At 52.7% G+C, this 22,292-nt stretch overlaps 1 protein-coding gene across 1 annotated transcript in view; it reads right to left on the bottom strand.

Annotated features, from left to right (window-relative positions):
- Window positions 1–22,292, bottom strand: part of NR5A2 (nuclear receptor subfamily 5 group A member 2) — a 64,999-nt gene that overhangs the window by 25,426 nt on the left and 17,281 nt on the right. The window lies entirely within an intron of this gene.

Genomic DNA, 22,292 nt, shown 5'->3' with positions numbered 1-22,292 from the left:
TGGCGACTGAGAACAGGGCCCTGGGAGGCAGAGGCTCGGCTCCACGGTGCAGGGTGGTTACGGGGACGGACCCTGCTCATCCCAGTGCTGAAAACACTGTGCTAAGGACACTAACAGCCCCTACCTGACCCCTATCCCGGGCACTGTGGGTGGCATCCCCTCCGGGTGACGGGAGGGCACCCCCACACTGTGGTACCCCGAATCCCGCCCCTGTCCCGGGCTGACAGTAGGTGCTGGATTAACACTTAATGGATCAGAGCTGAAAGCGCCTAGTGACACCTTTAGCTCGCCGGCTTCTCTGTGAAGAGTCCAGGCAGGTTCGTCTGAGCTCACGGCCTGTGCTTTGCAAAGCGAAGGCACCTGCAGTTCACCCGGGAATCCCGTCACAATGCAGGTTCCGGCTCCACAGGCCCGGGGCTGGGCGTCTGCACGTCCCACACGCTGACCGGGAGGCCAGTGCTGATTAAATACCCCACCCTTTGAACGGGAAGCTCTAGAAGGTTCCGGCACACAGACAGCCCCCTCCGCAGATGCGTGTGTGCACACTCACAGCCTCACACACAGGCTCACATGCCGCCGTTTCAGGCGCAGGAACACGGCGTGCGAATGAGCTGTGACGGCAAAGGGTGAGGGGCTCCGGGATCCGACAGGCCCCACGCAAACCAGCTCCACCTGTGAGCCGCACAAGCCCGTGGCCCTGGGCGCCCGACGCAAACCAGCTCCACCTGTGAGCCGCACAAGCCCGTGGCCCTGGGCGCCCCACTTAACTCCTCGAGCCTTTACTCCAGCTTTATTTAAATTCTAATTACCACTGAACCCCCACCTTGTCAGGAGGGTTGACTGCACTGAGGTGTGACCAGAACTTAGCACCGGGCCTGGGCTCCACGAACAACAGCTACTATCCGAGCAGGAGCTTACAAAACAACCGAGTTCACCCCAAATTGAAACCAAAGCAGCACCTCCAGGCTTCTGCGTGGACGTGGTCTCCCTGCTAATTTTTTACCTGCCCTGGGAGCCGACCAGACAGAAACCTTAGCTGCCCGAGAGGCCCCAGGGGTCGTGGGGGGGATCTCGGGAAGGTGGGCGCAGGGCTGCTCAGCTGCCCCTAATGGCACCTCGCATGGCGGAGGCTCAGGGGGCGTGTGAGTGGGGCAGGGGCCCGGGCTGCATGCAGGGAACACCCCACCTGTTTGTCGGTGACCCCCCCACACCTGTGCCGCGCCCACAGCTGCCCAGGAGGCAGCTGGCCCCAGGTGGAGAGGCTCTGTTCCCGGCTCTTAAGGGCCCCACTTGTTGGCTGATTGGAACAGTCCAGTTAAAACTCATCTACGGAGGTCTCTGGGGTCCCCGGTCACTGTCAAGAGGACGACGGGGCCTGAGATGGGAAAGCCTGAGATCCACTGACTTCAATCTCTATCAACCACCTTCGCAGCAACGTCGATGAATTTATGACCAGTGGGTGATTTGGGGGGGCAGCTGCTGAGTTCAGAGTTCTGTGCTCGGGTTTGCGGGGAGGAGACAGTGACAAGTAAGGGGTGGGGACGCGCTGGGGAGACAGCCCCATGTCTACATGGAGACGTGTCACATCAATGGCTGTGAGTTCGGCGGTGGTGGGATATTTACGGTTGTTTGTGTGGGAAATACAATAATGAGTAAATAGTAATATGAGAATAAACTCTGTTTCGAGTCCTCACGACCGACCGCGAGCCGGCCTTGGCCCCGCCTGTTCCCCGAGGAGCGAAAGTGCAGTGAACTCGGGAGAGAGGGTGGTAAGTCCAGCTCGAGATCCTGGGGTCTGGCATTTAAGCATAAAAATTCCTATCCCCTCACCATTCGAATTGGCCTCAAACCCGCGGACGCTCACGTATTTGAATTTTAAATGACTTCGCCATGATGAGAAACTTAGAGGAAACATCAAATGAGAACTGCTGGGGGAGTTATTTGAATTACAAATGAGAATATTTTCTGCGTCAGGAGAGGCAGCGTTAGAATTAATGCCCGAGGATGAGACGAATTGCTTTAAATTTATCAAATGTAGTAAATTAAACGATTGTATACATTTCTTTTAAAAATCCCTCTTAGTCCATCCTAGCGTATCTACAGGTAAACCAATAAAAAATTGCTCCCGTATTGATGACATGCGACAATAAAGTCTCGATACTGTGTTACGTTGTCAACAGCTCGATATCAAGTTACAGCTAGAAATCTGAGTTCTGAAAGAAAGGTCTCAACTGGTAGAAAAATGGTAACTTTTTACCTTTAAATGAAAATCAATGTTATTATTTTTAAAAATAACAGAATGTCATAGTCCCAAACCTTCCAGACTGAAACACTCAGAGGCACATGTACAGTCTGAGTTTCTTTTCTTTGGGCTTATGTCAGAGGGAACATCCTAATTTCAGAAAAAAAAAAACAAACCAAAAAAACCCCAACAATGCTCTTCAGGTAGCTTGCATGCATTTTTAGATAAAAAACTGATTAATAAATAGAAAAGCTTTGTAGATTCACAGCCAGCGTTTGGGGAGCTTATGTTGAAAGGCTGACAAGTAATTATAAAATCTCGCCCGGACTAATCAATCACTCCGATCAGCACGGGGTGCCTGTTACACAGAAACTGGGGGATTCTATCTCCCCGAAGTAATGCACGGAAATCACGGGGCTGAGACCTCCTCACGTGAACTGTGAGGGCAGAGCGTCCTCATACATTATCAAAACGCCTTCCAAATAACAAATCGACTTTTCTGTGCACATTAGAGACAAAAAGGACCTTTTTTCCCCCCCATTAAAGTCCTATTTTTGTGCTTTGTTGGATACTTTTCCATGACATATGAGAAACAAATAACTAATACAATGTATCCTGGTGCGAAACAGCTAATGTGGCTTCATAACGACAATAAAAAAAAGCATTTTTTGTTCCTTAGGGAACTTTTAGAGTTGTATACATACTCAGGCCCACAATTTCTCGAGCGTAAACACATCAGTCTTTTTGAAAGAGTGTCTCGGGCACCCAGGTTTGTGTTCAGCATCTTTCCCCTGCCCAGAGGCTTCCCTAGACTGACGTTTTCTCTTATGGACCAGCTTTTGGGGGGCCGCCCCTTCCCCCCGGGAGGCCTCTCTGTCTCTCTCCGGCGTTTAGGCGGAAAGCAAGCTCGTAAATAGAGTCCGACCACGGGGACACCGGGAATAGACGCAGCCAGACACCTGCTGAGAAGCGGTGACAAATCCCACTGCCACCGCCGTGACCTCCAGTTAGTCAAGATTTAATTAAGGGCATAATTAAGTCAGTGGAACAGAACACTAATGAGTGTGTGTTTTTTAATACGGGTAATTACACCGACAAACACAAAGTGCGGCGGAGACCTAAAGATGCCATGAAAAGGAGCAGAGCCGGACGACGGGGCGCTGAGCACGCCTCGCGGACGCCGCTGGAGGGAAAACAGCCGAGGGCTCGCGTCTCAGGTGGACCGGCCTGGGCGGGCGAGTTTACGCCGGCCTCACGCTGGCAGCGTTTGTTATTCTAATTCTGCAACAATAAGCGACGCCGCGTATTGAGATCCTGTTTCCAAAGCTTTGAGATCCTGGCTTCCCCCGGCTTTGAAGTCTTCCCGCGTTGAGCATTTTGTGGGGCCCAGAATGGGCACCGAGAGCCTGGTTTTCGGCAGTTGGCGTCCTGTGGCCCGGCTTGGGGGGGGGGGGTGTCCCTGGGAGCTGGGACGTGGGCAGATGCGAAGGGCTGGGCCCCTCACTCCTTCCCATGGAGCTTCCGTTCCTCGGGATCCTTTGGGAGCCGGGCCTTTTAGGCAGTGACATAACCTGATGGGGACCCACCGGAAAGGAAGGTAAAGACGCCTGAAGTTCAGCTGGTAACTTTCCAAATGTGAAAAGTCACAAGAGGCCCCCATGGCCACAGATGTTCTGTGATCGAGAAGCTCGCCCGTTGGGGTTTGGGACCCGCCCTTGAGCCGGGAAGGTTTTAGCTCCGGTCCCTGCACCGGGGGCTGGACATGTCCAGTCTTTGTATCCAGTTGTCCACCAACAAGCGGAAAAGCAGGTTCTCCTCACCGCGGACCCTGGTCGCTCAGCTCTCCGATGACGCGCGAGTCTGGAGTTTTCCTTAAAGGGTGACGCGGATTTCCTTCCCGCGGGGGGAGCGCGTGTCTGGCGTCTCCCTGGTCTACCCCGTGCTTTGCCGGATCCCAGAGGCCAAGGGAAAACCGTCCTGACCATCCCACGCGTCACACCTTGTCCACACACGATTGACCGTCCGGGCAGGGGGCCCGAAGCTGGGCCTCTCCCTGGGGAAGCGTGTAGCTCGTTGCACAGGTGCCTCTCATTCCAAAGTTCAGTTCCTGCTGGTCCTTGTCGGGTATCAGGTGGGTGGCCCCAGATTAACTTCTCAGGGACACCTCTGCCTCTGTGTGGATCAGGGGACGGTGTCCACCTGAAGACTTTGCCTTGGACAAAGCCATTCGGGATAAAAAAGCCCCCAAATTCTCACATTTTATACGGCGGTGCGAGTGGTCACCCCACGCGAGGACGTCGGGACACAGGAGGAACCGGAAGGAAAACTCTCCTTCTATTCACTCCGTGAGTTTACAGAGCTCGCTTTTCCTTAGCGCCTCCCGTAAACATCACGGCGTCTCTCTGACGAGGCCGGTCTCCGGGATCAGGAATTACAAAGTCGAAGTTTCACACGGACACGCCCCGCGCCGGACGGAGTTAATAACCCGTCTCAGAGCACGTCAGAGGGAGGCGCCGGAGGAGCCCTCGTGTGCCGGGAGTCTTGTGAAATCCGGGCGTTGGGAGGCGGCGGGAGGGCACTTTCGCCGCCTTTGCTGTAATTCGGCTTCTTAGAGGCCACACGAGGTTAATTCAAGAGGCCGGTGCCATTAATCTCGTGACCAGTTGGATTCATTTGTAACGTCGGAGCCGTCGGATGTATTTTTTGGTAGCACTTCCCAGGGGTGCCGGCAAATCCATCTCCGATCTTTTTGTAGAAGCATCTTTTTCCAACGGTCCCTTCACCCCTGTTCCCAAATCACTTCAAAGCCATTTGTTCAACGCTTGGGGGGGGTGCAAAACAGGGGTGACATCAACCCCTCTTTGCGGAATCTGCCTTCCACGTAAGCAATATTTTAAAATTTATTTTAAATTTTTTTTATTCTTAATTTTTTAAATCTTTATTTTTTAATCCCCACCGGAGGCTATTTTTTCCATCGCCTTTTCAGCGAGAGTGGAAGGGAGAGAGACAGAGAGAGGGAGAGAGAGAGACATCGATGTGAGAGACACACATCGGCTGGCTGCCTCCCACGTGAGCCCCGACGGGGCCTGGGGATCGCGCCTGAAACTGAGGAACGTGCCCTTGGCCGGAAACCGAACCCGGGACCCTTCAGTCTACGGGCGGACGCTCTAACCACTGAGCCAAACCGGCCACTGCCCACAGGAGCGACTTCCGAAAACCAAAGGCCACTGCGGCCCTGAGCCCAAGGTCACCTTGCCGGCCGACACACCTGACTGACCCCCAGCATCCCTTTCACCCCCGTTTGGGGGGCAAGGCCGCCCTCACCGAGTTACGGTGAATGAACGGAAATGAACGGAAATGTCTCCCCCCTCCCCGTGCCTCCTGGTTGAAAGGGAACAGCTAAAACCACAGCCGCCCCCCCCCCCCCCCGCCCCCTGCAGCCGGCCGGCCAGCCCGCGCACGTCCCGGTCTTGAGAAAGGTTGGAGAGCTCAGCAAAAATTTTATGTACAGGAGCCGGCCCAAGGAAAACTCACACGCCATAACCGATGGTGGACAGAGGGTCATCCATCAGCAGACAAATGCAGGAACTCCGGAATGTCTCTCCTCAAATGAAATAATATATCTTTGAAAGCCAATGCCCGTTTCGGGCCCGCGGCCCATATATCAAGCCCGAGAGGCTGGTGGAATGGCTGCGGGGCCATTAACCTTCCACCTGTTTCCCTTGTCCTTCAGATGAGACCCTGCCCTTGGCTGTGCTCCCTTCCCCTCTTCATCTTCCGACAGAGGGGAGATGTAAAGCAGCGGACCCGGGAAATAACTCAGAGGCAATGGACCAGGGGCTCGGTTACAAATCTCTGCCACTGGCACTGTGACTTATGCAGGCAGTTTGTCACACGCGAGCCAGGTGACCTCTGTGACATAACAGAAAACTACCGCCCGAGATCAAAGACGGGCTCGGGGGCCGCGAGGGCCGCGGCTCGCGGGCGGAGCGGGCGTCCGGCCTCCCGGGACGTCCCCTCCTTCCAGGAACATCTGTGCTGGCGACTCGGAGCAGGCGGGCGGGGGTGTCCTAATTGAAATCACTCCTGACAGGCACCGGGATCCGCGTTTCTGTCTTCCTGAGGCTGCCCTTTCCGTGCTGGGAATGTCCCCGGGGCGGGCGGCCGATGCGTCCGCTTGAGCCCCAGGACAGAGGCGGGAGCTGAATTCGAACAACGAGGAAGGGAGCCCGGGGCCTTGTCGGTGGGAGACCCGAAAAGCTTGGGTGAGGGGGGTAAAAAGGAAGTTTTACTAAAGCTCATCCATGGGCCAGGGGAAAGGCGGGTTGTTAGATGTTTCTGACACTTGACACTCTCCACGAAGGTGAGTCACACATGTTTAGTTACGTCTCATGTGTAAAAAAAAAAATAAAGTGACAGTAAGCACAGGATCAAGTGAGATCGTGGGCGTGAGAGTGTCAAGCCCAACGCTCGCTTCAAATGACGTTAGAATTGAGGAAACCGTAGACTTACCTACGAATGTCTTAAAAAAACCCACAGAAAATAACTGGAAGGAAATGACCAGTTTAAATATTCCTCAATCTGAATTAGAATTAATCTCCAGTTTGTAATTATTATTGAATGCCTGCACTCTCCAGTCTTCGCGGGCATCCCGGTATCCGTGTCGGGTGCGGAAAATCAGCAGGGCTTGGCACAGTCATCCCCAAGCTCTTGGGTCGAGGGCACTTAATTCTGAATTTGCCATAAATTAAACACGGCCGCCGCCGCAGTCCTGGGTCACTGAGTGCCGGGTGCGCGTGCCCCTGAGTTGACTCGTTTCCTGTCCCCAGCGAGGCCCCCGTCACTGGGACGGCGAGGTCCTCACCCCCCTGCCGCCCCGTGTGCTCCCAGAGACTCTTTCAAGTACGTGCTGGTGGCCAACTCCCGTGTCTTCATTCTCCCACCCGTGGAAACGTTAGCAGATAAAAGTAATCAACTTTAAAAAAAATAACTAGAAAGTCTGGATGCTGAAGTGGAATCGTTAAAAATGCCCGCGTAGCCCGGCTGGCGTGGCTCAGCGGCTGAGCGTCGACCTGGGATCCAGGCGATCGGGGTTCGATTCCCGGTCGGGGCACAGGCCCGGGTTGCGGGCTCGATCAATGACTCTCTCATCATTGATGTTTCTATCTCCCTCTCTCCCTCTCCTTTCCTCTCTCTGAAATCAATAAAGATATATTAAAAAAAAAAAAAATGCCCGCGTAGCCCGGCTGGTGCGGCTCAGTGGACTGAGCGTCACCCCATGAACCAGGAGGTCGCCTTTGCTTTCCGGTCGGGGCCCATGCCCGGGTGGGGGCTCGATCCCCGGTAGGGGCCGTTCGGGAGGCCGCCGATCAACGGCTCTCTCATCATGGGCGTTTCTCTCTCTCCGCCTCCCTCTCCCTTCCTTTTTCTCTAGAAAAAAAAATCAATAAAAACATATTTTAAAACAACAACAAAACAACCCAAAAAGCCTGCTGAAGCCTTCCCAGAAACGTGAGGATTCCAGCCTTCTTCCCACAGTCACAGGGCCCTGCCCCTGGGGCCACCCCAGGCTTCACGGGGCCAGCGACGCCCCCGGACGGCAGGCAGACTCTCCCGATGACGCGTGTTGAGACCTGGGAGGGTTGCTCATGTCCTTCACCAGGTACCCAAAGGTGTTTCCATTCGAGGAAGTCGCCGAGGGGGTGCTGCCAAAAAGCAGACTTTGAGGACCTAAAAGTTATCACCAAACTAGATGAAAAAAACCGTCCTCACCCGGGAGGGTCCTAGAGGTGCCCCCGCCTGACCCGCGACCTTCCCGAGACCAGGAGGCGGAGCGAGGGGGCCACGCGCCGACCAGCAGCCGGCCAGCGGGGCAGCCGAGGAAGCGGGACCCGGGCTCCTGGCTTCCCAACCTGACCCCCCCCCCCCCCCCCCCCCCCCGTGGCCGCCGCTGCTGAAAAGTGAGACTTTGTTTCAAGCCCCTTAAAAGTAACTTCTCTGCGCTACAGAAACCCGAGCGCAGGAAACATCGATGTGTTTGAAAGAGCACAAAACGTTCTCTAACGACCTGTGGCTATGAAAGAAACGTCCCCAAGACGTCCGTCTCTGGACTTAAAATTTTTTTTTTTTTTTTTTTTTATTAATATAGAAATGGCCGTAGAATGAGGCCTCGCCTTCCCGTCCGGTTTTCTTCCCCGGAAAAGACGGCAGATACGCGCGCGTCCTGGGACACAGCGGGTCTGGCGCGCGGGGGCCTGGCCGTGTTGTCCCTGGCTCGTCGTAAGCACATTTTAAGCTTCTCTAGAAATGAATATTTCATTGGCCCGGGTAAATCCATCGTCTCTTACAGTAAGTGTGGGTTAGTGGACGCCCCTTTGCGACGGTCATAAAAATTTCAAACCAAGACCATCCAGTGCCGCCTACTGCCAATGCAGATTCCGCGTCGCGTCTGCATCCTCATTAGAGACAAAATAAACATCACTGAGTTATTAACCAAATACCGAGCAGGGCACGTCATCCCTTGATCTGAATTCTCAGGTCCAAGGAAAGGCGTTTAACGTTTCCAGTAACCCACGTAAAATACTCCCTCCTTTCAGAAGGAAATGCCGGCCGCCCCCCCCCCCCCCCCAACGTGGAAAGGATCCTCTTGAAGTCAGTTATCCGAACGTCCTACGGTTTAAAACAAATAAAATATGGTTCGCCTGCGGCCAAAAAAGAAAATTCCTGGGCATGAATCACTGCTTACATTCTTTCCCATCCACAAACAATTTCGTTGGGGGGAAGTTGCCACATCGTTTCGACGGTGACAAGAAATGGCATTGTCCCGTGGACATCTGTTTCCGACGCCCACACTGATGCCGCAGGGGGGCGGCCGGGGGGCGGCCGGGGGGCGGCCGGCGCTCGCAGGTCGCCCAGCGGCAGAGGAACTGGAAGTCGCTGGTGGGCTGGTTTTATTATTGGAACACAGGAAAACGTTATCACCGTGCTGGGAAGGGCCGTATCTTTTGAAATAGCGGGCCCGGGGTTATGCTAGCGCGTTCGGCCACACGGGGGCTCCTTCTGAAGAAGGGGGGGGGGGGTCTGGTCCGTTCTGTCCTTGGGTGGAGGTGCCCACGCGTCTTCGTCGAAGGTCCTCACCCACCCGCAGCCGAGACGATTTTGTGTGTTTTCAAGGTGTTACGGAGTCGAGTTTCTCGTTTGAATGGAAGGGACCGAGTTCCAAAGACATTCTAAGGCGAACGCGGCAGAAAAACACTATTGTTTCTAACAAAACAGAAAAAATCAAACGAAACCAGAAGAGCTTTTATATACACTTGTGGGTTTTTTTTCTGTGTTTTTTTTTTTTAATTTAATTTAATTTTTATTTTTAAATATATCTTTATTGATTTCAGAGAGAGGAAAGGAGAGGGATAGAGAGAGATAGAAATATCAATGATGAGAGTCATTGATCGGCTGCAGCCTGCAACCCGGGCCTGTGCCCTGACCGGGAATCGAACCCGGATCGCCTGGATCCTAGGTGGATGCTCAACCGCTGAGCCACGCCCGGCCTGTTTGTTTTTTTCTAAAGTCAACCTATCAGGCTCCTAATTTTCTGAAGACCTAGCGAGAGGGGACTCAGACTCCCAAATACAGCGCCCCCCGCCCGGCTCCGACGTGATCAAGGGAGGCTGTGGGGAGCTGCTGGGAGAAAGGCCAGTGGCAGGGCTCACGGGGCGGCGGGGCGGCCACAGGGCGCGCGTGGGACTCTCGCCCCCGCCCTTGACCCCGGGCTCCAAATCAAGAACCGCTCAGGCGCGGGGCAGCCGGCGTCCCGCTCTCGCCTGCACCTTTCCTGTGTGTGGCATTTTATTTCCTTCCATCCAAAGCAACGGTGGAAGCGAAAGGTATTCACGATGCCGATTCTACGTCGATGCCCACTGGGGCCGTTAGCCCACCCTGGAGTAGGCTGTGTACCGCCGGAGGAGAGAGGTGGCTTCTGTTATTTTAAAAATGGCATCACTTATATTAATGGAAGTGCTGGGGGGGGGGCAGGGCAGTCACCATCTGAGTTGCCTGTATTTTTTAAATGTTTCTAAAAAGGACACCGGAGCCTGGTGTCTAATGTATTGTTTACCTTGTCTGACATTGCACGTGGGAGGCACTCAGAAATACCTTGAATAAATCATGAAATGAAATAATCACAGAGCCGTCTGGCCGAACATGAGGAGCAATAAAATTCTGCTGGACAGAGATAATTCTAGTCCTTATGTGGCCTAGAATATGGCCTTTTACCAGAATACACACCTGGTTGCAGAATAAGTCATTTATGTTTTTAAAAAAGTAATCTTTTTACTAAATTTCAACATCTTCAAAATTTCGTATCTCAAAAATCACCAAAAATATGACTTTTAAAAATAACTACCTTTACTACTCATGGGGAAACATATCCAAATTTGGGAAGTTACTTTTTTCTTTATTTCATTCTGGTCTTTATTGATTAAAAACACCACAGAAGTACTTGAAATTAGTGTTTCTCTCACTTCTAACTACACTTTTTACATTCAGTTCTCAAGTGACTGCACTGATTGTTATCAAAAAAGAACAAAATTAATACACAGACCATCGGAAATTGGAAACTGTGTAATATTCACGCACCCACTCTTTTGCTATAGAAACGAGATAAAACAGAAGTGTGTTCTCCGTTCCACAGCACAGCAGTACATACAGGGCGTCCCCCCAAAATGCACACACGCCTTGAATGATTATAAAGCCAGTGTTTATTAACATACAGTCCATCTTCAGCTGTTAAAGCATGTATGCATTTTGGGGGGACACCCTGTATTGTCGAGGTGTATATTGTCTGCTGTGCTTTTAACTCACTTTCATTGGGCCATTCATTGGCTCCTCCCAAGGGCCTCCTACGATAAGTGAGTTCAAGCGTTATCGCCCCTTGTTTAATCCCCGGCATCCTTCAAGACTGAGTTGATTCGAGCGGCACCATCTCTAGGTTTCCCTGGCCCTGTGCCCCCTCCATAGACGGAGGAGCTCTACCGGTATCATCCCGACGATACATTCTTTGTACATTGTAACTATGTGTTCACAAGTCGCACCCGCCCTTCCCCCGCAGCTCTTTTTATTTACTTTGTATCCCTACTGCTTAGCAGTGAGTGTGCCTGGAATAAAGGGGGCTCCCTGTATGTTGGGTGCAATTGTCCGTCTGGAAAATGGGCTCAGGGATCCATACGCAGCTCTGCCCCGAGGCAACAGAGCTCCCTGGCGGCCCGAGTGAAAAGAGAACCTGACCCTTGGTCCCGGCTGTGCACTCGGCACCACACCCCCTTCAGCCTCCAGCTGCAGCCACTGATCCTCTGCGAATGCAATCTGCTAATAACCAAATAAGCTCACAAAAGGGCGAGCAATCAGTGCTGACTAGAGCAAGGAAGTGTAGATAAAATTCCTCATCACACCTCGTGTCAACCGGAGGAAACATCGGCTGCCAGTGTCACAAACATGCCAGTAAAAGAATTTCCTTGGCAAACACACAGCATGGAAATGTCCTTTTTAACAACCCATTAACCCCCTAAATTCATGAGCTTGCTAGAAACATTTCCTACTCAGTGGAATACAAGGCTCACCAAGATGCTCTCCCCTTTCTATTTCTGGAACCTTCTTTTGTTCACGAAGGCTATTAATAGCGGCGAGGCTGGGGGGTTATTTATAGTCCCCAGGGCGGCCTGACTCCGTGAACACTTATTCATTTATAGTTCCTGTGTTTCTTGTTACCTTACCTTTTCGGTAATTAAAAGTGTTCCTCCAAGGGTTTATTTAGTAACAAATCACCTGTAAATAGCTTTTCTTTTAATATACGAACACCTATATTTAGACTCAATAAAATATTTGACTCCCATTTCCGATGAACCAAAAACAGATTTCAATGGGGGTGGGGGAGGGGCACACAACTAACTGTTTTCTTTCCAAATTTTACATGAAACTTTATTTGACCTTTAGATGTTTTGATGAGAAGACTCCCACTTTTGGGGGGTAGGTTTTTGTATTTTCAGATCACTCAGATTTTGTCTTTTGATATTGAAACAAAATTGCCATTATAGCTAAATCATGGGGAATGAACCAATAGGCTATAAGGTAAAAATGTAACAGATTGCTATATAAGACAGTTAGAAAATATGATATTTTAAAATGGCACAGGGGGTAAAGAAGGGAACATCTGTAATACTTTCAACAATAAAGATACTTTTAAAATAATGACTCCCTCCCCCCCAACTGTTGCCTGGAATACGCATCTCTACAGATGGTCCCACCTAGGAATTCCCCGGAGGCCAATGAGTTTTCTGATACAAGAAGCGTCCCGAATCCCAGAGATCAATTTTGCTGCACTTGCTTCTGCCACTCTTGTACCTGGATTTGCGATAAGTGAGCTGGACCCCACCCCTTTCTAAGTGTTTCCTTGTGAAGACAGTCACGTCCAAGGTAAATCAGTTTCTTCCCCGTGTCTGAGACGACGCACAGAAATGCACACCTGCTCCCCAGCGCCCACCCCCCCGGCGCCCTTCATACCTGGCCGAGGTATTCCATGCATCTACTTTAAAAGTATCACCCTGGCCGGTGTGCTCAGTGGTTAGAGAGTCAGCCCGTGAAGGGTCTCGGGTTTGATTCCTGGTCAAGGGCACGTCCCTGGGTGGCAGGTTCTATCCCTGGCCCTGGCCGGTGTGTGTGTTTCTCCCTCTCTCTCCCCCTCCCTCCTCCCTTTCACTCTCTGTAAAAAAAAAATCAATGGAAAAAGTATCCTCGGGTGAAGATTAACAACAACAACAACAAAAGTATCCATTTTTCAGACCTTTAGGGAAAGATGTGCTACATGTTAGCGCTGCCTCCGTCTCAGGGTTGAGATGCTGAGTGACACAGGTGGCCCTGGCTCCTGGGGTCTCCGCTCTGCTTTCCATCCCAACCTCCACATCCACTAGAACGGAGACAATTAGGTTTTTAATCTAAAAGTCTATTGAGATAAATAGCCATTAATTAGAGCATTCAATCTCAAAAGCTCTCTTTTCATACAAATACATCTTCCTCCTCTGCTCTAAAGCTGATCAGACTGAGAGAGTCGGGAAAAGTGGGAGCAATTATGTGAACACTCGCCCACCCTCCATCGGGTCATTTCACAGCTCCGTGGGCCCTGCACGCAGATGGATGGAACAATGGATTTGGGTCACCATTGTTTCGTGTCCTTTCGCTGCGTTTGCACCTACTGTTTTGCTTTAAGAAGGTTGAAGCTAAACAATTACTCCTAACCTCAGAAATGCTTGGAAAATATCACATTTGTGCGGCAAAGTGCTTTCAGGCATAAGCCGATGGTTGAGATGTTGGGGTTTTCCCGCCCCCGGCAGCGCCGTGGGGCAGGGCTCAGAGCCGTGGAAAACTGCAAACGCACGTGAAGTCGTATTTTCTGGGTATTGTCTCCTCTCTCAGAGAACACACATTTTTAAAAATTTTCTCTCACCAAGAGCTCCCTAAATGGTATAAGCTCCCAGGTCCGCGAAGCTGGGATCAGTTTCTGCTGTAAGCGGCCACTGAGTTGAGATAATGAGGGAATTTGCAAAAAAGGTGCTTCAACCACAAGGTAATGGACAAAACAACATCAGTTGTTTGGGGTTTTTTTTAGATTTTTTTTTTTGCAATGCCTAGAAGTAAATTACTTAGTAGTGAGAGACGAAGTCCTTCGGGAATTGGGGGGGATTTAAGCATTATCATAGATAAAACACTCATTATTAGCAGAGTTATTGATTCGGGTCTGCATGACATATTCATGCTCATCTATGATTTTGTAGATAAATCCCTGGATTTGTCTTCTGATCCAAACACCGCCCACAGCTCTGCATAGCGGGGAGAGAAGCTCTGGAGAAACCATAGCTCGGATATCCCGTGTTACCGTAGGAAAAAAAGTGGAAGAAGTTCTTAAAGGGGCATCCAGGATGACTAAGGGATTGGAGACAAAGCTTAAAAGGGATATTTAAACCAGCCAGGAATTTTCTCCTCATAGAAAGGACTGTGGAGGAAAAAAAACCCTGGGTCTGTGTCCAGGCACAGGCTCAAACTTTGGGTCAAATTCTCCTGTAGAATCTATATTGAACTCAGAAAGAGACTTTTAAAGCTGACATTTGACGCTTTGAAACCAAGGGGTCCTATATTTCCCCTCTTACTTCAGCTCAGAGCCAACTTAGATGCGGGAAAGTCCTGGGTGACCAGCTCTAACCGTCCCGGGCCGTGGATTTCCCTGAGCGCCATCGACTCAATTAGCAACCCGGTCAGCTTGTCAGCTGGGGAAGGAAGGGTCAGGTCCGAACGAGACGCCTCGGTCTCAATTCCTGGCCTACGTTGGGATCCCTTCGTGACAGACTATTTCTGGGCTTTCCCGTAGCTGCCACTCAGCGAGTAACCACATGCGAGGTCTGGACCAAGTGGACAGTAACCTCAAGCTTCAGGCTCCCTGGCCAACGCCGAGGGCGCGGCCCACGCTGCTGAAGGGAGGGTTTCGGGTCTCGGCTGGTTCCACTCCGAGCCTTGGAGAAGAGCTTAAGGGTTTATCTGCATGGGGCCGTTCAGCTGTGTTCTCTTGAATGAAACCGGGAATCGGGACACATCAGGGGTTCCCTAAGGGGGCATCTCAGGACGAGCGCCGGCAACTGGGCCCATCTGTCCAGGGAGCTTTGTGGGGATTTGCCAGCCTCGCTCCTGGAGATTCTGGTTTCCGTTCTCAACAAAGGGCTCTCAGAGGCTCAAGCTGAAACCTAAGTCTTGCTTGTCCCATCTTTTTATGCCAAAGCCTTCTTTTTTTTTAAGCAAATTGTGTTGGATTTATATCCACATCTGTCCTGAGTGCGTCCACTTGGGCAGTCTCCACGGCCACACCCTGGCCTGAGCTTCTGGGGCCTCTCCCGGCTGCGCCTCCCGCTCCCCTTTACTTGCTGCCTTTCCACCCATTTCCCACCTGCAGCCAGAGCATTATTTCCTATAAAGAGAATCTGATGAAGTCACCCCATCGCTGAAAACCCGCCTCTGATTTCCTGAAGAAAACCTGAGCCAACGAACCTGGACCTGGTCAAGCTCTCGCACCTGGGCAGGAGCCTCTGTCCCTCCCCCCTCAGTGATCCCTGTGGGCGCTGGTCTCCACAGTTTCCTGGAAATATGGAGCAAGTTTCCACCCCAGGGCCTTTGCACCTGCTATTTCCGTGTCTCCACGTTTGGCCAGGCTGGTTCTTTCCTGTTCCTTAGAGTTCAGGTCAAGTGTCTACTCTGCATATCTGTCTTCTGCGAACCCCTCTAGCTCTTTGCCTTCCCTGAACCTTACTCTTTTGTTCTATCAATTCTTTTATTATTATTATATTGTTATATATGTTCCCCTCCGGCTAGAATGTGAGCCCCAATGAAAGCGGCTCCCTTTTCAATCTGAGTCACTACAGTGCCCCCTGATCTAAACCAGGACGTGGCATAGTTGGGATCGTCTCTGTGCCCGTCCTATGTATGGCACCGAGTAGGGCGGAGCTTGCCACTTAGTGCTGCGCCCGACAGGGAGTTTAGTCTCATGGAGGAAAGGGCCCTGGAGGACCTCACCTGTCTCAGGTGAGCTCTGCCTGTCTCAACCCCCGGGAATTTAGCATAGGGACCGACGCACAGTAGGACTTCAAGTGTCGGATGCCACATCTGGTGAGATGCAGGAAAACGCGCTTCGATTCTTTTTAAAAGCTCAAACCTCCAGTGGAGCCACCCAGGTACGACAGGAAGGAAGCGCCGTGTTCATGGCGGCAACATTGCACCGACAGAACCGTAATCGCCGTTCTCGGCGGCCAAAGAAAACGCCCTCGAAGACCGTCAGGGCCACGCGCGCCAAGGCATGGGTGCAGAAAGCAAGTCATGCCCCCCAGAGCGAGGGCTGTGGTTTTCGCGGCAAATACCCGACGTGACTGGAATGTCAGCAGCACATCACTGTCCCCGAGCGCCCTCCCTCCTTAATTTACTTGCCAAGCAGATCTGGAATTTTTCTCCAAAGCTGGAGCAAGAATCAATTAAAATCTGTAACAATGTGTTAACTAGCTAACGCGGCCGCTTGCGTTCCGGCGGGAGGGAGGGGGCTCCTTTCCCGCCTAAGATCTGTAATTGAAAGAACGCCACCGCCTTTCATCAGCTCCGCGAGCCCCCCGCGCTCTGCTACTGCTCGGGGGGCATCTGAGGCACCTCGAGCCACCCGGTTACACTTGATTAGCGAGTCACAACAACAGGACAGCTTTTCAGCGCCCCCCGGAAGGCTTCTGAAGGCTCCGGCTGCCAACACTCCCGCGCAGACCTAATCCATGTCATTATCTTACGAGTGGAAATGTGATATTTAGTAGCTTTTTTGTTAATTAGGTGATAAAGCGAAGCCTCCCGCGCGTCGCTACTTTGTATCAAAAAGCGCAGCCGTGAGCCCGGGGGAGGGGTGTGGCGGGAGCCTCTGTGGGGATTCGGGCAGGACTCGGCCGTCAGAATAAAGCAGCGGCCTCAGGACGCGCCAGCATCTCGGAGAGCGCGCCTGGAAACAGGTGGACGCGTGCTCAGGACTTTAACCGCGCACGCAGGCGGCCCGGGGAGCTCGCCCGGCCGAGACCTCTGTGCCACGTCCTTACTTCCCAGCAAACGCACGTGTGCACGTTTTCTAAAGATGTCCACGCCCACGTTTTGTTGGGAGGATGGACGGCGTTGCCACGTGTTAGCTGCGTGACTTGCGGCCAGTTGGTACCTGTCTCTGGGTCTTAGGACAAGTCCTCACCTGCAAACCATGAGCAACGCCCACGGCACGGGGATCCGTTAGCATTAAATGAGACAACTCAGGGAAAACACGTAACAATTGTCTGACTCACGGCAAAAACTCCATGAAGGCAGCTATTGTCACCTACTGTCTGAGCTCTGGGGTCCAGGGGAGAGTGGAAATGTTGTCTGTTGACCTAAACCCTCACCTATTAAAGTGACTCCCAGCTGGGGGGGGGGTAAGATTACATCCTGACGCCCCCCCCTCCAGCCCCCCAGCTTTCTCCTTCCTGCTAATTGGACCTTAGACTGATCCCAATGCCTTGGGTAATTTTGCTGGTGTGAACAGATTGTTTGACTAAAAGGACCAATTTGGTTAAAGAACTAGTTAGCAGCCCAGCTGGCGTGACTCAGGGATTGAGCATCGACCTAGGACCCAGGAGATTGGGGTTTGATTCCGGGTCAGGGCACAGGCCCGGGTTCTGGGCTCGATCCCCAGTGGGGGGCGTGCAGGAGGGAGCCGGTCAGTGACTCTCATCATTGATGTTTCTGTCTCTCTCCCACTCCTTTCCTCTCTCTGAAATCAATAAAGACATATATTTAAAACAACAACAAAAAAACCAAGTATTGAAAGCTTTTGCTAGTCAATTCACAAGGCATCTCTAGGGTTCACTGCAATCCCGCGCGTGAGAAGGGATGGACAGACGCGTCCCCGGGGAAGAGCTTGTCACTTGGCAGCAATGGCCCAGGTCTGCTGCTCTCGCTGTCTCACCAGAGGAGGCCTGAGCTCACTTCACGGGGCTGCCCCGAGCGTCAGCCAGACCACGGCCCGAGAGGGCCCAGCCCGCGGCAGGGAAACCTCGGGCCCCCAGCACATGCCCCTTTCTCGCCCCTTTGCCAGCGGACCTGGAGCAGAGCGAGGAGAACAGCTCCCTGTTCACGTCGAGACACCTGACCACGACCAGGCCCGGTAAACTGGGGCTTGTGGGGTGTGGCTGGCCGGCCCCAGGCTCTCCCTAGAACCCTAGCCGGTAAGAAATAGATGAATGAGAAGAGGAAGCGCATGGGGGTGTGAACAGCAAGCCCAGGGTGCAGCCGGGGTCACCGCTACTAACACTGCGGCCCAACAGCCAGCTGCGGGCACCCGGCCACCTGACGCCGAGCTGCAGGGGAGTGCACCCGAGTCCGCAGCGGGCACCCGAGTCCGCAGCGGGCACGGGTGTCCACCCTGAAGGAGGCACCCGGACGCTTCAGAGTGGGGCTCACTGGTCCTCCCAGCCTGGTGGACTTTCGGGGCATCTCTGTACAGGGTGACATGATGGAGACGGGTCGGCGAGGCCAGGCGGGCGTTTCTAGCTGCCACCAAGGAACTGCTGCCACCAAGGAACTAGCCGCTGCACCACCGGGCAGTGCCCGAGAAGAGCCGATTCACTCAGTGGATAGTGAGCGAGAAGCTGTAGTCGTGGACCCCCCCCCCCCCAACAACGGACACGCGTGCGGGAGGCAGGCTCGACTCTCAGATTCTCAACACGACCAGCCAGGCCGGGGCGCCTGTGTCAGGTCTGCCTGGAGGGAGTCCCGGGGGCAGCTGTCTGACACCCGAAGACCCGAGGGACCAGGTCAGGCCTGCCGTTGGTTCCAGCCTTGTCTCCAAACCCGCAAGGACGAGAGGCCGTCCGGCCCACCCCCGGGAAGAGAAGCCGAGCCCTCAGGTCCGTGTGAACCTGAGCGGGCTGGGTCTGTGCCCCGTGGCTGTCCTGTGGCCGGGCGGGTGGGGCAGGAATGCGTGTCTCACTCGTCCGCTCTCCCCTCGAGTGGAATCGCTTTAAAGTTTGCTTCCTGCCTCTCGCCGCCTTCCTGGAGTCACCCCTCTGCATCCGGAGAAGCGAGCACGCAGGGCCGCCGTGACCCTGGGTGTCACGTGAGCACGTGGGGTGCTGGGGGTGGACTCAGGATGCGGGATCCCGGTTCTCAGGAGAGCAGGACGGGGTGAGGTGGGGGGACACCGTGAGGACACCTCCCACCCCCCTCCCCACCCACAGAAAACAAGGCTAAGCCGACTAGAGAAGCCGGCTCACAGTTTGGGGCAGACCCAGTGTCAGACTGTAGCCCTGTGCCGGTTGGCAGAGGTGAACTACAGCGTGGAAAAGGGATCTAGAATGTTCAAAAAAATAAATGAAACTCGGCTCCAAAGGCTTCTATAATGGACCAGAGAAAAAGGGGGGCCCCCTCCAACGTTAGAGAGAACAGAGCTGGGAATGGGCCTCGGCGAGGCTGAACCCCACAACCTCCGAGCCTCAGGCCCGTTTTCCACAGCAACGCGGGTTACGTGTTTCAGGCAGAATTAATTTCACTTTCTGTTATTCCTCGGTGTATCAGAAGCGTTTATCGAGGGGAAGTTCTCTCGCGGTTCCCAGAACCCTCTGAGGACGCCTGGTCTCGTGGGCGATGAAGTGGGGGGAGGCTGCAGGCCCCTTAGTCGGCGGCGGCGTTTGGGGGGTGTGGGGGGGAGAGCCGGCTCCCTGACTCACAGACCGGCTCCCTCAGCAGTGGGGGGAGGCCTGGAATTAGCTCTTATTTCCCCCCAGACAGGGGAAAAAGTCAGGAGGACAGGCCGTCGTCAGACAGATTCGGGTTAACGCTCAGGTGGTGCACGGAAGGTGAGGCACTGCGTTCATCGTTGCTGTTGAAACATCCCTAATATTTTTACACCTCGCCGCTCATCTGTCACCCAGTGACGATCTATCGTCCTTCTGCCGGTTTTCACAAGCACGTGTAAAACCTAACCCACCTCCCGGGGAGTAAGCTGTGGACAGAGTCCAGGCTCAGGGGCTGGCGGGGGGACATGACCCAGTCTATCAACGACCCCCACGGTGGCCAGAAAGAATGACAGTAGCTCCTAAGTGACTGGTGCCCTCCCCAGGGGTGGTCTGGGCTCAGAGAAAATCTGTCCTGCTGATTACAGGTGATTTAGTGATTGATGGAGGTGACGGACTCCTCACAGCCAGAGAGACCGGCTTAGCGTCACTGGCAAAGGTCCGCAGTTTGGAGTCAAAGGTCTCACTGAGTGTGTAAGTGGGACGTGCTTGGTCCACCAAGTTCCAGGGCAAAACACAGTCCCCACTGCAGGCCTTGGAGGAGTCCACTGGGTACCCACGTCCCTGGGCCAGCTTCGAACGCCTTGCTCTGCCTTTTGGCAAAGTAACTTTATAAACAGAAGGAAAAGGCCTTTCTCCAAATGGGAAGCGACCCAGAGACCCTACATTTAAACGATTTCTAAGTTGTTCTGAATTCTACGTTTCCTCCTCTGAAAAATGCTTCCGTTAAATCACTTCTTTCAAATGTGAACCCAAGGCAAGCGAGGTCAAGTCCCGTCTTCCTTTCCTGGGACCCCCCCCACGGTGGTCTGGACTTTCGTTTGCCTTTTCAAATCCCATGGGAGACGGATCCATGCCTCACACAGCAGTATAGGTGACTAATGATGCTTTAATGTGTCCCTTCCAAAGGTGTTTATATTTTAGCCAAATATTAAACCTCAGGCCCTATAAAAGAATCTCATAGAATTTAGCCACGGGGGACAAAAGAGAGAATTTGGAGAGAAATAGTTTCCCCCCAGCACCCTGAATTCCCACCTACGGCTCCATGTGCATTTCCCCTATAACACCCCCCCTTTTTTTTTTACACAAAAACAAGATGCATGGTTTCTTTCCCTGTGGATCTGTGAAGTACACCGTCAGTGTCTGTATTTTTCTTAATAGTTATTTATGAAACTGTCTTATGACAAAATCCTTGAGAGGAAACATTTCTTCCTACTCAGCTCCGTCTTCACCTTACGCCAGCTCGCTGCCCGTCACCGGGAGGTTCTCAGCGGGCAGCAGTGAGGGCTGTTTATTACCCATGAGACTCCTCTAAACGCATGTGGCAACATTGTTTCTCAGCAGTGAGGGCTGTTTATTACCCATGAGACTCCTCTAAACGCATGTGGCAACATTGTATCTCTAAGTCCCGCTGGGAACGGGGGCACGCGGGTGGCTTTTCCTGAATAGAGTGTTTTGTGAAGCCTCCGCACACTGGTCGTAGAACAATAACAATTTCAGAAGGGCGCCCACTTAGTGAGCATTTACTATACGCTGGGATCCCAGCACCGGATGCCGTGCCCACATGGATTCATTTATCCCTTTCGAAACCTCATCAAGGGAAGTATTGCTCCTCCCTCCATCCCTCCGGACCCGTAAACACCACACACAGGATTTTACAGATGAGAAAATGAATCTTCCAGAAAGACAGACAACCTGCCGCCTCCCCCCCCCCCCCCAGGTGCTACATGTAAGGTGGTCAAATCCAGTCCGGCTGACGGCAGGGCTGTGTCTTCCTCACTGTTCCATTTCCCAGCCTTTCCGTCTTATCTAAAAATGGTCATTTTTGTTTTCATTTTCAAAGACTTTACCTGCTCTCTCAAAGACACCGTTGTAAAGGTGAGAACACCAGGCAGGTTTGGTTTGCAATGAAAACGCCCTGAGGAGCACCGACGGGCACAGGCGCAGCTCACCTCTGGCCTGGAGGTGCTAACCGGTGCCCTCTGCTTGCCCTGGGCCCCTCAGTGTCCCACCTCCAGCCACCTTCAAATTAGCAAGAAAGGACTGGGTGCACCACTGTCTCAACCACATGCCGCTGGTGCTCTACCAACTTATTTGGATCCGTTCAGACAACTTGTTTCCCTGCACAAATTATAGAGCTAAATGAGGACAGCTGTGGAAGTTCCTCTCCCACTCGCGCGTGGCTCTCGGAGCCCCTGGTCCATCTCCACAGACGATTTTTAACAGAAACCCTTTCACTGAGAAGTCTGCTGTGTGCCGCCCTCCTTTCCTGGATTAAAAAATCCGCTCCCCCAGCTGCGTCTAAGGCGATCAGTGACCAGGGTACTAAAGCAGCAGAGCCCCCCCCCCCCCCCCAGGCCAGCAAAAGGAAGACATTGTTTTCATAACAGATATACTTAGAAATCAAAGCCAGAATTCACTTTTGTTTTTAAAACCGAGAACGTAACCACGGGGCTACCAGGTGGGGTCGGCCGCCACTGTGAGATTCCCGGTGTCTATAGAACTTTCCCATATTAATCTAGTCTTCAGTTTCAGGAAATAAAATAATTATGTAGTTAAACAGAGATCCTTAGGCAAACAAGTCCTGTGTTTACAATGTACCAATCCATTAGCATCAACGACAGACATAGGTTATGGGACCTAAAACCCGAGCCAAGTAGACCAGTTCTCTCCACTGG

Source organism: Miniopterus natalensis, chromosome 21 (genome assembly GCF_054644295.1).
Source record: "Miniopterus natalensis isolate mMinNat1 chromosome 21, mMinNat1.hap1, whole genome shotgun sequence".
Classification (NCBI taxonomy): domain Eukaryota; kingdom Metazoa; phylum Chordata; class Mammalia; order Chiroptera; family Miniopteridae; genus Miniopterus; species Miniopterus natalensis.
The sequence above is the reverse complement of the archived record's forward strand: the minus strand, read 5'-3'. Positions and strand labels throughout refer to the sequence as shown.